Source organism: Armigeres subalbatus, chromosome 3, assembly GCF_024139115.2.
Source record: "Armigeres subalbatus isolate Guangzhou_Male chromosome 3, GZ_Asu_2, whole genome shotgun sequence".
In the NCBI taxonomy this organism is placed as follows: domain Eukaryota; kingdom Metazoa; phylum Arthropoda; class Insecta; order Diptera; family Culicidae; genus Armigeres; species Armigeres subalbatus.
Window position 1 is genome coordinate 126,351,086 of NC_085141.1, and position 13,811 is coordinate 126,364,896.

At 41.0% G+C, this 13,811-nt stretch overlaps 1 long non-coding RNA gene across 1 annotated transcript; it reads left to right on the plus strand.

Annotated features, from left to right (window-relative positions):
• Window positions 1-10,328: 10,328 nt before the first annotated feature.
• LOC134225572 (uncharacterized) lies at window positions 10,329-10,868 on the plus strand. Its single transcript, XR_009983276.1, has 3 exons — window positions 10,329-10,632; window positions 10,696-10,766; window positions 10,823-10,868. It is a non-coding gene; the product is annotated as an uncharacterized LOC134225572 (long non-coding RNA).
• Window positions 10,869-13,811: the final 2,943 nt, after the last annotated feature.

Sequence of the window (13,811 nt, forward strand, 5' to 3'; positions counted from 1 at the left end):
TGCAATCTTTATCTTTATCTTTATCTTTATCTTTATCTTTATCTTTATCTTTATCTTTATCTTTATCTTTATCTTTATCTTTATCTTTATCTTTATCTTTATCTTTATCTTTATCTTTATCTTTATCTTTATCTTTATCTTTATCTTTATCTTTATCTTTATCTTTATCTTTATCTTTATCTTTATCTTTATCTTTATCTTTATCTTTATCTTTATCTTTATCTTTATCTTTATCTTTATCTTTATCTTTATCTTTATCTTTATCTTTATCTTTATCTTTATCTTTATCTTTATCTTTATCTTTATCTTTATCTTTATCTTTATCTTTATCTTTATCTTTATCTTTATCTTTATCTTTATCTTTATCTTTATCTTTATCTTTATCTTTATCTTTATCTTTATCTTTATCTTTATCTTTATCTTTATCTTTATCTTTATCTTTATCTTTATCTTTATCTTTATCTTTATCTTTTATCTTTATCTTTATCTTTATCTTTATCTTTATCTTTATCTTTATCTTTATCTTTATCTTTATCTTTATCTTTATCTTTATCTTTATCTTTATCTTTATCTTTATCTTTATCTTTATCTTTATCTTTATCTTTATCTTTATCTTTATCTTTATCTTTATCTTTATCTTTATCTTTATCTTTATCTTTATCTTTATCTTTATCTTTATCTTTATCTTTATCTTTATCTTTATCTTTATCTTTATCTTTATCTTTATCTTTATCTTTATCTTTATCTTTATCTTTATCTTTATCTTTATCTTTATCTTTATCTTTATCTTTATCTTTATCTTTATCTTTATCTTTATCTTTATCTTTATCTTTATCTTTATCTTTATCTTTATCTTTATCTTTATCTTTATCTTTATCTTTATCTTTATCTTTATCTTTATCTTTATCTTTATCTTTATCTTTATCTTTATCTTTATCTTTATCTTTATCTTTATTTATGAGTGCGTGATTTCTCTTGTTTCGGATAGCAGAACGATCGCTCGGTCGACCGAAATATTGTGTTCTGCATTGCGCTGCCGGTAAGTATTGTGTTTTGCATTGCGGCCGGTAATAAAAAAAATAATCAGTTCAGTGCGTGATTTCTCTTGTTTCGGACAGCAGAACGATCGCTCGGTCGCCGAAGTATTTATTCTGCATTGCGCGGCCGGTAATAAAAAAAATAATCAGTTCAGTGCGTGATTTCTCTTGTTTCGGATAGCAGAACGATCGCTCGGTCGACCGAAATATTGTGTTCTGCATTGCGCGGCCGGTAATAAAAATTAATCAGTTCAGTGCGTGATCTCTCTTGTTCCGGACAGCAGAACGATCGCGCGGTCTGCCGAAATATTAGTGTTATTTCCCATCCCATAGATCGCATCGCTTACCAAAGTGAATCCAGATAAATTATCCTTTGTAACTAAACCGATATCCTATCCCAAGACAATCGTGGAGATGTAGAGTAAGGTGGCTCATAAAACACTTTTTCAAATATTTTGATGGGCCGCCGTCTTATTCGGTTCTATTTAATGCCCTGATGCTCTCGACAAAATTTCAGTCAAATCGGTCAATGTTTAGGCGGTGCTAAACTCGTTGGAAGTTTATATGGAAAAATGTATGCATAAACATCAAAAAACAGTGATTTGCAGTTGGACGGTACAATTTACAATGAAGAACTATCATACTCATTCAGATATTGAAGAAATTAATGCAGAATGTTATGCTGAAAACCGCGAGAAGTTTAGAGTTTATTAGGCAAAGATATTAGCATTTTACTGGAGTGTTGTATGGGTGAATTTTTTTCTTTTCAAAGGTGAAAGAAACGAAATTTGCTCGAACCCCACTGCAGAGAAATGCTAATAACTTCGCCGGGCAAACACTAATCGTTTCGCGGTTTTCAGAATAACATTCTGTATTAATTTCTTCAATATCTGAATGAGTATGATAGTTCTTCATTGTAAATTGTGCCGCCTAACTGCATATCACTGTTTTTGGATATTTCTGCATACATTTTTTCATATAAACTTCCAATGAGTTTAGCACCGCCCAAATGTTGACCGATTTGGCTGAAATTTTCTCCAGAGCATCAGGGCATCAAAAAGAACCAAACAAGAGGGCGGCCCATCGAAAAAATTGAAAAAAGTTTTTCCCATACTAATTTGAGCCACCCTAATGTAGAGGTATACTCGGTCTCTAGTAGCAACGAGAGTCGGACTAACAATCCTTCCATTCCTATATGACCGTAAGGACGTGGCCGGCGCCGTTATTGACTTTAAATATTTGAGCTCCCGAAACGTGTACATTGAGAATGGATAGCTAATCCCAAGCCCCATTCATTGTGTTCGCCCCATTGTGTTCGCCCCAAGCCCCATTCAATTTCGCAAGTTCAGTCAATCACGGAGTAGCAACTACGAATTGTACGGTCATAATGCTCATGCTCATCTTTATCTTTATCTTAATAATGAGTTTGCATATCCTTTGAGGCAATATAACTAACGAACGGATGGATCGATTTGCAAGATTTTGTCACTAATCGTCTTGAGATCAGCTGTGTTTGTATTAATGAAAAGACGAGAAATTTCACCGGGAAAGTTGAAAAATTGTCAAAATGAACGTTTTTATGACTTCTTTATGATAACAAAGAAATCAAACTTGAACTGAAATCGATCAAAAGCGCGACGCTGCATTCAAATAAAGGACTGACAATTTGGTAAAAAAAAAACTATCCGAGCGAGGTCGGGCTGGGTCGATTAGTCTTCTTCTATATACAAAATGGGTTGTAGGACAAAAGGTCGAAGTTCAAAAGGTCGAAGGTCAAAAGGTCGAAGGACAAAAGGTCAAAGGTCAAAAGGTCGAAACAAAAAATCTGAGTCAAAAGGTCGAAGGTCAAAAGGTCGAAAGGACAAAAGGTCGAAAGGTCAAAAGGTCGAAGGGACAAAAAATCGAAACAAAATATCTGATTCGAAAGGTCGAATTACAAAAGGTCGAAGGTCAAGAGGTCGAAAGTAAAAACGTTGAAGAACAAAAGGTCGAAATTAAAAAATGGAAACAAAGAATTTGATTCAAAAGGTCGAAAGTAAAAAACCCATTAAAAAATCTGACTCGAAAGGTCGATGAACAAAAGGTCGAAAGTAAAAATGTCGAAGAACAAACGGTTAAAAGTAAAAAGGTCGAAAGACAAAAGGTCGAAGTACAAAAGATAGAAACTGTGATTGTTGGACAAAAGGTCGAAGGTCAAAAAGTCGAAGATCAAAAGTCGAAGGTCAAAAGGTTGGAGGTCGAAAAAAAAAGGCAAAACGTCGAGTGTTAATCAACTATTATTTTGCACAATTATGTTTATTCATGCTTTACCTGCTGATATTTCGTTGTTGAATTTTTCCGTCTTTTGGTCATATGCCGTTCTTTCGAGATTCGCATATTAATATTTATTTGTGGGACCTTTTCGGCCAATCAACCCTTTATGTCAAATGACCCATTCGGCCAAATGATCCTTTCGGCCAAATAACCATTTCGGCCAAACAACCAAACAACTTCCGGCCAGTTGAGTTTCGGCCAAATGGTTTTATCGGCCATGGGCCCGGTATGGTATGGGCCTTCCTTAGACGTGCTGTAAGATGCGCGGCTACAAAGCAAGACCATGCTGAGGGTGGCTGGGTTCGATTCCCGGTGCCGGTCTAGACAATTTTGGGATTGGAAATTGCCTCGACTTCCTTGGGCATAAAAGTATCATCGTGTTAGCCTCATGATGTACGAATGCAGAAATGGTTACTTGGCTTAGAAATCTCGCAGTTAAAAACTGTGGGAGTGCTTAATGAACACCAAGCTGCGAGGCAGCAATGTCCCAGTGGGTGATGTAATGCCAATGAAGAAGAAGGCATTCGGCCAAATGAGTTTCGGCCAAACGACCCTTCCCCAATTTCTTCATATTTTATCTGTAAATATATTTTTAAAGTTTCAGAAATAATAATATAGTAGATATTCTTCTTCTTATAATTGGCATTACATCCCCCACTGGGACATTACCGCCTCGCAGCTTAGTATTCATTTTAGCACTGCCACAGTTATTAACTGCGAGGTTTCTTAGCCAAGATACCACTTTGCATTCGTATATCATAAGGCTAACTTGATGATATTTTTATGCCCATGGAAAACAAGAACCCACCCACCCTCAGCATGGTCTTGCTTTGTAGCCGTACATCTTACCTCTAGGCTAAGGAGGGCTCCCTAGATATTAGATATACGTTGATATTAGACTTACCAGGTCCCAACGCACCATCTATTCGTTGATTTCAAGGCGGCATACGGCAGTATAGACCGCGTAGAGCTATGGTACCAGACTGATCAAAGCAACGGTGGATGGTGTGCAAAACTGTGTGAAGATTTCTGGCGAACACTCCAGTTCGTTCGAATCGCACCGGGGACTAAGACAAGGTGTTGGACTTTCGTGCCTAATGTTCAACATTGCGCTAGAAGGTGTCATGCGGAGAGCCGGGTGTAATAACCGGGGTACGATTTTCAACAGATCCAGTCAATTTATTTGTTTCTCGGATGACATGGACATTGTCGGCCGAACATTTGCAAAGGTGGCAGAACTGTTCACCCGCCTGAAACGTGAAGCAACAAAAGTTGGACTGGTGGTGAATGCATCAAAGACAAAGTACATGCTTGTGGGTGGAACCGAGCGCGACAGGGCCCGCCTGGGAAGCAGTGTTACGATAGACGGGGATACCTTCGAGGTGGTCGAGGAATTCGTCTACCTCGGATCCTTGCTAACGGCTGATAACAATGTTAGTCGTGAAATACGAAGGCGTATCATCTGTGAAAGTCGGGCCTACTACGGGCTTCAGAAGAAACTGCGGTCAAAAAAGATTCGCCACCGCACCAAATGTGTCATGTATAAGACGCTAGTAAGACCGGTTGTCTTCCCCGAGCAGCACAAGTCAGACAAAAATGGTTGCAGCAACTTGATTGTGACTGAATCCGATCACATATGAGTTGCAGTAACCTATGTGGAATATTTGTTCTGCTAGGGTCTTTTTTTTTTTTTTTTTTTATTACGAAGGTAATGGAAATCTGCAAACAGACACCTGGGGAGGCGAACCCAGGTAGTGTGGGGATGGGATCACCACTCCCGACCCACTAAAACCAACTCCTTCCTCTCCAGTCATTCCCCCGGCCCGCAATTAAGCAATACTTCGGGGGATGACTATTGGGCATTGCGCCCCTCCATGACGTACACAAGTGCACGTATGCGCCTCAACTCTTCGACACTCCCCATGCAACACATTTGCACAAGACATACTGGCACCACATGTGCCCCAACACTCACCTGCCTATGCCGCTTGAATGACTGCAGGGGAAGACCAGGTACCCTGCAGGGGGTACCCCCATGCCGCCATCTCACGGCATAGACAGTCCTCATTCAGTATGGTGTTCACCCCGTCCTGCAACAGAATGGCACCACTTGTCTACCAAGCCGGAGGCGACCCTAGGTTGGTGGCTCCTATGCCGCTCCTACCTCAGCTACGAGGCAGACCCTTTCATGTCTCCTATTTCTGAGGTGCCGCAGAGGTATCTGCCCCCCGACACTCCTGCCAGGCCTAGCGAGACTTCACTCATTCCGTCCCTGACAGCCGGATCACACTACTGCCTAAGCAGCCACACTGACCATACGTACCATGCGAGTCTGACTTGTGTGCCCGCTCATACATTCAGTCCCGATCGCTTGCACCACTTGTGCACCACTCTCTTTGACATTCAGTCACTCATTCAGTGGGGGTTGTAATACCCCCATCTCCCATTTTTATCCACTCTGTGCACCTCCTGTGCATCGTTTGGGCGTGGAACACCCGGCACGTCAGGCGTGCCTAACACTCCCCTACCCAGGCTTTGATACTGCCAATAGGTCACCATTAGGTGCTTTGCTGGCAGCACCCACCCATTGACATTTCGAAGCCCAGGTAGTCCTCGGCCAGTGTGGTGGTCTCCCCATCCTGCAGCGGGGTCGCACCACTTACCTTACATGCCTCCGATTTCTGAGGTGCCGCAGAAGCATCAACCCCCCGACACTCCTGCCAGTCAAAGCGAGACATTCGTGTCCCCTACTTCTGAGGTGCCGCAGAGGTATCTGCCCCCCGACACTCCTGCCAGGCCTCACCAGACTTCAGTCATTCTAACACTACCGACCATGCGTACCATGCGAGACTTACTTGTGTGCTCACCCATACACTCGGTCCCTCACTCTGTGGGGGTATTACGAGTAATACCCCCAACTCCCATTCGCTTGCACCACATGTGCACCACTTGGGGGTGTGTGGGTACCACCCACTGCCACCCGCTTGCCGCCGAAGCAGCCCTCACTCTGTGGAACCTCCACAGGCTCCGTTAACGACCTGGCTAATTGTTTCACCCCCCAGGCCATTCATCCCTTCGGCACGGGTCGCCTGACACCTTGGGATTCGGGGTTAGGGGCTTGTATGCTTTAAGCGGCACACGGTCGCTTGATAGGGTTTGCATGTGGATATGTGGTTTTTGGAAGGGAATTAACAGCGCCCCCTGTTAACCCCACCACCTCCTAGGCAGAACCCCATGACTCGCAGACAGCTGGGGAGGGGTCGTCAAGCCCTTGGACATGGTCCCTGCTGCCCCCAATGCTGCTAGGGTCTACGGACATGAAACATGAACAATGCTCGAGGAGGACTTGCAAGCACTCGGAGTATTCGAGAGACGGGTGCTTAGGACCATCTTTGGCGGTGTGCAAGAAGACGGTGTGTGGCGGCGAAGAATGAACCACGAGCTCGCCCTACTCTACGGCGAACCCAGTATCCAGAAGGTAGCTAAAGCCGGAAGGGTACGATGGACAGGACATGTTGCAAGAATGCCGGACAGCAACCCTGCAAAGATGGTATTCGCTTCCGATTCAGCAGGTACGAGACGGCGTGGAGCGCAGCGAGCGAGATGGGCAGACCGACTTGACGAGCGTGGGGCGTATTCGAGGATGGAGAGATGCGGCCTCGAACCGTGTATCTTTAAAATAATCATAATGACATTTTTTATCTTATCTTTTTACAGACCATCTTACATAACTAAGCAAATGCCATAATCAAAATGTTATAGGCAAGTTTCTACAATCATCCTGACAACATGTTCTACATACACTACAGAAGGATAATTATCAATTTCCTAGATCGGACTGAGATTCGAATACAGCCACCTTCAACATGGTCTTGATATCGTTTGGCTAAGGGAGGGTACGAAAGTGTGTTTAGCTCCAAAGTTTTCTTTAAAAAAAAAAAACATTGTTTTGCATAATATTTTCGACCTTCATACAACCCGACCCTTAGCCGTGCGGTAAGATGCGCGGCTAAAAAGCAAGACCATGCTGAAGGTGGTAAGGTTCGATTCTCGATCCGGTCTAGGAAATTTTCTCGACTTCCCTGGACATAAAAAGAACATCGTGTTGCTTATAGTTGTACAAAGCTAATTCAACTCAAGCGACTTGTTCTATTCACTCACCAAATCAGCTTTTTCAGTATCAATGTTTGTTTGTATGTGCTACACGACAAACATGTAAAAACAATTTGGATAATTTGAAAGCAAGTTGATTGGCAGTTGATATTCTTTCTATAACTTTCAAACTGTTGTTGATAGAGCATCGCAGAAAACTTATAAAAATCTATCTTAAAATCAAGTAATCTTAGGAAGATTGTTAGTATGGAATGGAATACATCCGTCTTTTCATTACAATTGTAATTGAAAAATTTAAAAGAAATAGAAAATTGCGTATTTTGCGAATTGTAGTTTAAAGAATTAATTACAATTTTAATAAGAAATTTAAAAAAAACGTTGTATAATAATATACGTATAACGAGCTCCGTTCAAATCATATTGAGGAAAATCTCTTGCAGTTTAAACCAAGATTCGGCAAGCAAAGTTAAATATAATTTTGATTGATTATTCTTCTATCATGTAGGTATAAATCTCTTTCTACTTCTACTATCGTCTTTTTATAAATCGATATTTTGAGGGAAGATCATTTTGACCAAGAAACGTTTTTCTTACAGATTGATTCTCTTGCATACACTACTTATGCATAATCTGCGTTGAGAAAGCCACTCATCCAGAAAGCTGTAAACTGCAATTGTACCTGCCCATGTTTACAAAACAGCGACTCTTTAACAGGTCATTTCCTGCGAGCTGCCCCTGTTGTTTGCTTGAATGCGTTCCCTCAGAGTTGTATCGTTACATTAAATCGAAACGCGTGCTCCCGCTTCATCAATGCAGGCCAACGTGCAACGAGCGGCTGCCTACCTTTTGTCTTCCAGCTGACGACGATCCCTCCCGACCTATTACTACTACTGGCGGTGGTGGTGGTGACGGTCAGCTTATTTTCAACAGCTTCGAACCTGCTGCGGCCACCGAGTGGACAGGTTAATTTACATTTCCTCTCGTTTCCGCCGCTGCGCCGCGGCCGTGCTCGAGAGCACCCGAACCGGAGCACCATTCCGAAGGGCTGAGATTCTCACGCGCGTACCTACGACGTTCGAGTGCCACTCGTCACGGGTCTCTGCTGGAGACGAGGGCGGACATTGCTTCGGGTTTGTCTGCATGCTGTTGGACACTTTGGGCAGCGCAAAGGGATCGGTCAGTCGCGTCAGCAGTTGGGCTCTAAATTATGCGCACATGAGTAATTCCTAAATTTATTGGTGTAATTTAAATTTTCAATTGTTCTATGGAGAGTCGTTAATCATTGTCAATTGCATCATTAGGAGCCATCGCGACGAGAGAAGCCTATTGCTCACTGAGTTTCACTTCTACAGTGGACAGGTCCATCGAATGATGAATTGCAGTTTTGTTTTGCTTCTTCAGCTCTTCAACAACGGTGACGGTTTTGGCCGAGATGGAAACTGTTTCTAGGGTTGGTTCCGATGATGGTCGTTAAATGCGAGAGTTCGTCGTCTGCTGTTGATGTCTCCAAGAAGCGCCTCGCAGAGCAGAAAAAGGTCAACCGGGGAGTGTGGGCGTGTGAAAAGCATCGATACTTCTTTGTTTTCTAAGTGCCAGTATTTGATTAAAAATAAAACAAGAGAACTGGAACGACCGTGTGACGATTTGAACAATGCGAACGAATTTAATATCAAAATATATCTCCATATGGTCAACTTGGTCGAGATACTTCAAGATAAATCGTGCTCAATTGGTCATAAACAGCTATATTTAATCCTTGACATAGACCGGTGGCGCAAAATCAAGTTGATCGTAAAATGTGCGAATGTGCGAATGAGAAAAGTCAAGAGCGGGACGTTGTTGAATCATTCGGTGAGCAAACCTGGGGTGGCATTGCGCATCTCGATTCGAACGTTATTTTATCCAATCGAACATGTTTGGTATTACGGCTTTCGATTCGATCTCGAAAACGACTCATCGTTCGAGTATGCTCGAGGAGGTACAAGAATAACGAGATGTTTTGGCATTATGGATACTCGATAGCACACTGAAAAACGACTCAAGTCGAATGAAAATACTCGTCACCATTCTAGCTTTCGAATGTTGTTCGAGAGTCATTTCTTGCTGAAAGTTTTTAATAAATAAATGTTTCATTATTGCATCTTGAAGGAAATAATGTCATTATTATACCTACTTTTATAGTTTCCAGACAATATGCAATCTTTAATTATCCCGAAATCCGCGTAAAAACGACTTCAACTATTTTTTTTTTTGTAGTTTTCACGTATTCCTTGACGATTTCGAAAAAACTGATGGGGAAAATATGCGTAAAAACGTGTATATTCTAAAATCTACGTAAAAATAGTTGAGTTAAATAACAAAAAACGCGCAAGAGATAACCCAATTTAAATAAAACACATGTAAACATCAAAGTAATTTATTACCGAATCCTTCTTTATGGCCCGTTTACATATTCGCTAGTTCTAGCGGACAATGCACTATCCGAAAATACTAGCGCGAAATTAGCATAATGTAAACAGGAATCGTCATCGGCTAATTGTGTGTACATTATGCTAATTTCACGCTAGTATTGTCGGATAGTGCATTGTCCGCTAGAACTTCGTCAAGTCGAGTCTAGTCAAGTACAAGACACTGAAGACGGCCTTACTGTTGAGGTCGAAATACGTATCTGTCGAGATGCAATTAAGTGGTGGAATTCAATGGGATTGTATAAACTCGTCTTATGACAAGTTGTAGCGTTTGCTACAATCTGCGAAAACTTTAGGATAGATAACAAAATACATAATTATAACACATAGGTTTCTCCATACGCTAATTTGTGTCAAATGGTAGGCTAGCAAAAGCGAAACGACACTGACCGCTTACCATAAAACGATAGGTCGCGATTTCCGCCGCGCTCGATTTCGCGAGATCAAGGTCGGGTCCAAGGAAGTCTTCGGGAAGATTGGGCAAGAGAGAGTCGTGGCTGCACCCGAAATTGCACGAAGAGCCAGCGGTCAAATTAACGTCTCGTAATCATCCAATCGGTCGAAAAGGTTCGCGGGAAATCCGAATTGAATTCGGCGAGGTCACGTTCCTTAATCTGAGGATCACGGTTTCGCTCACTTTCGTCCGAACCGCAGATAACAGTGGAAGTGTCTTGCTTTGTTCGTGTTTCGTAATTTAATTTGTAAGTTAAAAAGCAACGTGGTTGAACTTGATATTTGTATTTAATTTAATTCTCCTCGTTTAGTTCAAGTAGTGCAAGTAAATATAGTGTGCGTCGTAGGCTAGATTTGTGCGTCTAAAATCAATCTAGGCCAGGTAATGTTAATTGTGCTATTGTGAAATCTGTGCAGTATGGTAATTGTCTTGAGTAGCCGACGGCTATATCTCTTCCAAGCGCCAGGTCAGCGGAAACCCCGGGAAGAGAGACTCCGGCAGCCTTCAACTTGTCCGGTAGGAAGCGATCCGTCAGCAAATCGCTTCAGCGGGGAGTTGTGGTCGTCAATTGCCACCATCGACCAAACCGACACGTGGAAGTGGCCAAACGCCATTCATTGGCCCACGTGGGGATTATCAATCGCCAACCGGCATCGGCGGTAACAGCAGCGCAGGTACAGCAGAAGCAGTAACCATCTGGTGAGTCCGGCCCAATTGTTCTTTGAGTGAAGTGTGGCGTCCGCTGAGGACGCCACGGAGAAGTTTTTTGTGCCAACCGTAGGTTGAAGAGCATGACTTGCTAAAAAGTTCGAACTTTGGATGAATTGAGGTTGGGTGTCGGCGAGATACAAAACGTGCGCACGTACCGTAATTTATGGCCGCCCACCCAACCCATTCCATGTAGACACCCGGGTGCAACAGCATTAGCCGTTACGTTGCTGCATCGTCGTCGCATCGTTAGTGATGAAGAAACAAACACAATAGCACAGATAGTAGAATTTTGAATACGCACACAGATAGGATAGGATAGGTAAAGAGGAGAGAAAGTAAATTAATAGAAACAAGCATGCTTGATGAAATAAAATCTTACCGTTAAACGTTGAATAAACCTTTATTGTTAAACCCCCAATGATGTGATTATACTATCCTATTTATTGAATACATGTTTTGAGTGTTTCTACGTTGCTTCGGATTCGTTTGTAGTTTAATTTATTTTGTCTCGAGTTTGAATTTATGTTGCGCGACCCTTTAGCTACCATCGCGACTCTGGTGGAGGATAGCGTAAACTCCCGATGATGATGAAATGACGTCTTGTTGCGTCGTCATGAGTATGCGTGACCTCTTACCGTGATTTTTGAGATTTGATTGATGTTGCGAGAGTTATGCTGATGCGTCAATAGGGGTTTCTACCTGTCCCATTTTGGGAAAGTAGTCGCACTGGATCGATCTCTTTCTTCTTTGAAGATTGTACTTGGACTCGCCTTGATTGAGTCTCATCCGGGCAAACAAACTTGGTGTGCGGTCTCCTTCATTGGAGTGGCGCTTAAGCCGCACATTTACATAAGATCGCCAGTGCCAGCTACAAAGTGAGGACATTCCACTGAAAAGCTCAAAATAATTTTCTTTTCAAAATTTGATCTGTGGCATATGACCCGTTTACATATTCGGTAGTTCCAGCGGACAATGCACTCCGACAATACTAGCACGATATTAGCACAATGTAAACAGTAATTGTCTCCGCTAATAAGAGCTTACATTATGCTAATTTAGCGCTACAATTGTCGGATAATGCATTGTCCTCTAGAACTAGATAATATATAAAGTGTCCAATAAAACATAAAACTTAAAATTTGTGTCGTAACAATATCTCAATCTACAAAACATATCGTATCAGCATAATGTTTTATTCCTTTTTATAGTCATTGAACACAATTTGCTTATTTATAAATTAACCGTCAATTCATGCCCTGAAGGATGCCTTTCCAACAGGCAACATGCTACACGCAGATGAAATTACTATTTTTCTTTCTGTTTACTCACATTCGCCATGCGCTGAAGGTTGTCTCTCCAGCGGGCGGCACACTAAACACGGAGACAGCTATCTCTTATTCTCTCTGTTTACATTTCGTTTGACAGAAGATACTCGATTGAACTAGTACAGCACCATTCGAAATCTTGTACTGCGACTGAATGAAGTCGAACGAAATACTTAATGCCGCAATTTTTTCGAAACGAATGCAAAAACGTACGAATCGAGTGATTCGATTCGAGATGCACAATGCCACCCCTGGTTTAGGCTCGTAAAATGCAATCATGATGAGTGCAACTCTCACACCTGACCTAAGAGAGAAAAATCTTCTTCTAGCAACCTTGTGCTGCAAATCATGCTCTTAGTATAGGAATACGTACATCAAGTTTGACTGCTTGAACTACTATAATTCGTGAAAGGCTTTTTTAGTAGGAAATGCGAATGGCGAGTAAAACGCGGGTAAGTGGCTGTTTGGAATATTTTTAAGGCTAACTATTCAAGAAATTTGGAATAAAAATATTTTGATAAGAAAATTATTTTGAGCTTTTTAGTGGAATGTTTTCACCTGTCATAAGACGAGTTTGAACAATCCCATTGAATTCCACCACTTAATTGTATCCTGACAGATACGTATTTCGACCTCAACAGTAAGGCCGTCTTCAGTGTCTTGTACTCAAGTCGAGTCAAGTACAAGACACTGAAGACGGCCTTACTGTTGAGGTCGAAATACGTATCTGTCAGGATACAATTAAGTGGTGGAATTCAATGGGATTGTTCAAACTCGTCTTATGACAGATAAAAATATTATTAATTAACCTAAAAAATGTAAATACCATACTAAAACATTAAATATCTAGTTTTTAATTTTTTACTTCAAGGACAAGTAAATAATTTTATTTTAATTAAAGCATATACAACAAAATAATCGAAATATCATTTCCAATAGCCCCATTTCTCTTGAATCACTAGTCATGACTCTTACTTTTACTAATGCACTCTTTAAACACATTTCTATTTTATTGCGTATTTACAATTGTCGACTAACCATCTAGAAACAGAATATTTTTTTGGAAATCTATTACTTACAGGGACGGGAAAAATAAAATTTTCAAAAAATCGAGTATGATCAAAACTTATCCGTGATCAGACTTTTAAATTATCAAGTGATAAAAACTCGCTAGCGATCGTTTGAAAATCGTATCTTGATTTCAAGTTTTACCGTTACATTTTTAACTCTTTTTCCTCACCACCATGAAACCATATCGCCAAATAGAAGATAAACGGGACTGTTGATAATTAGCTAATATTAGTAAAGGTTTATGTTTGAATGGAAATTCTGGGTTTATTATCGTTTGATTACAAAATTTGAGCAGCTGTCGTCGGCGACAACTCGCCTA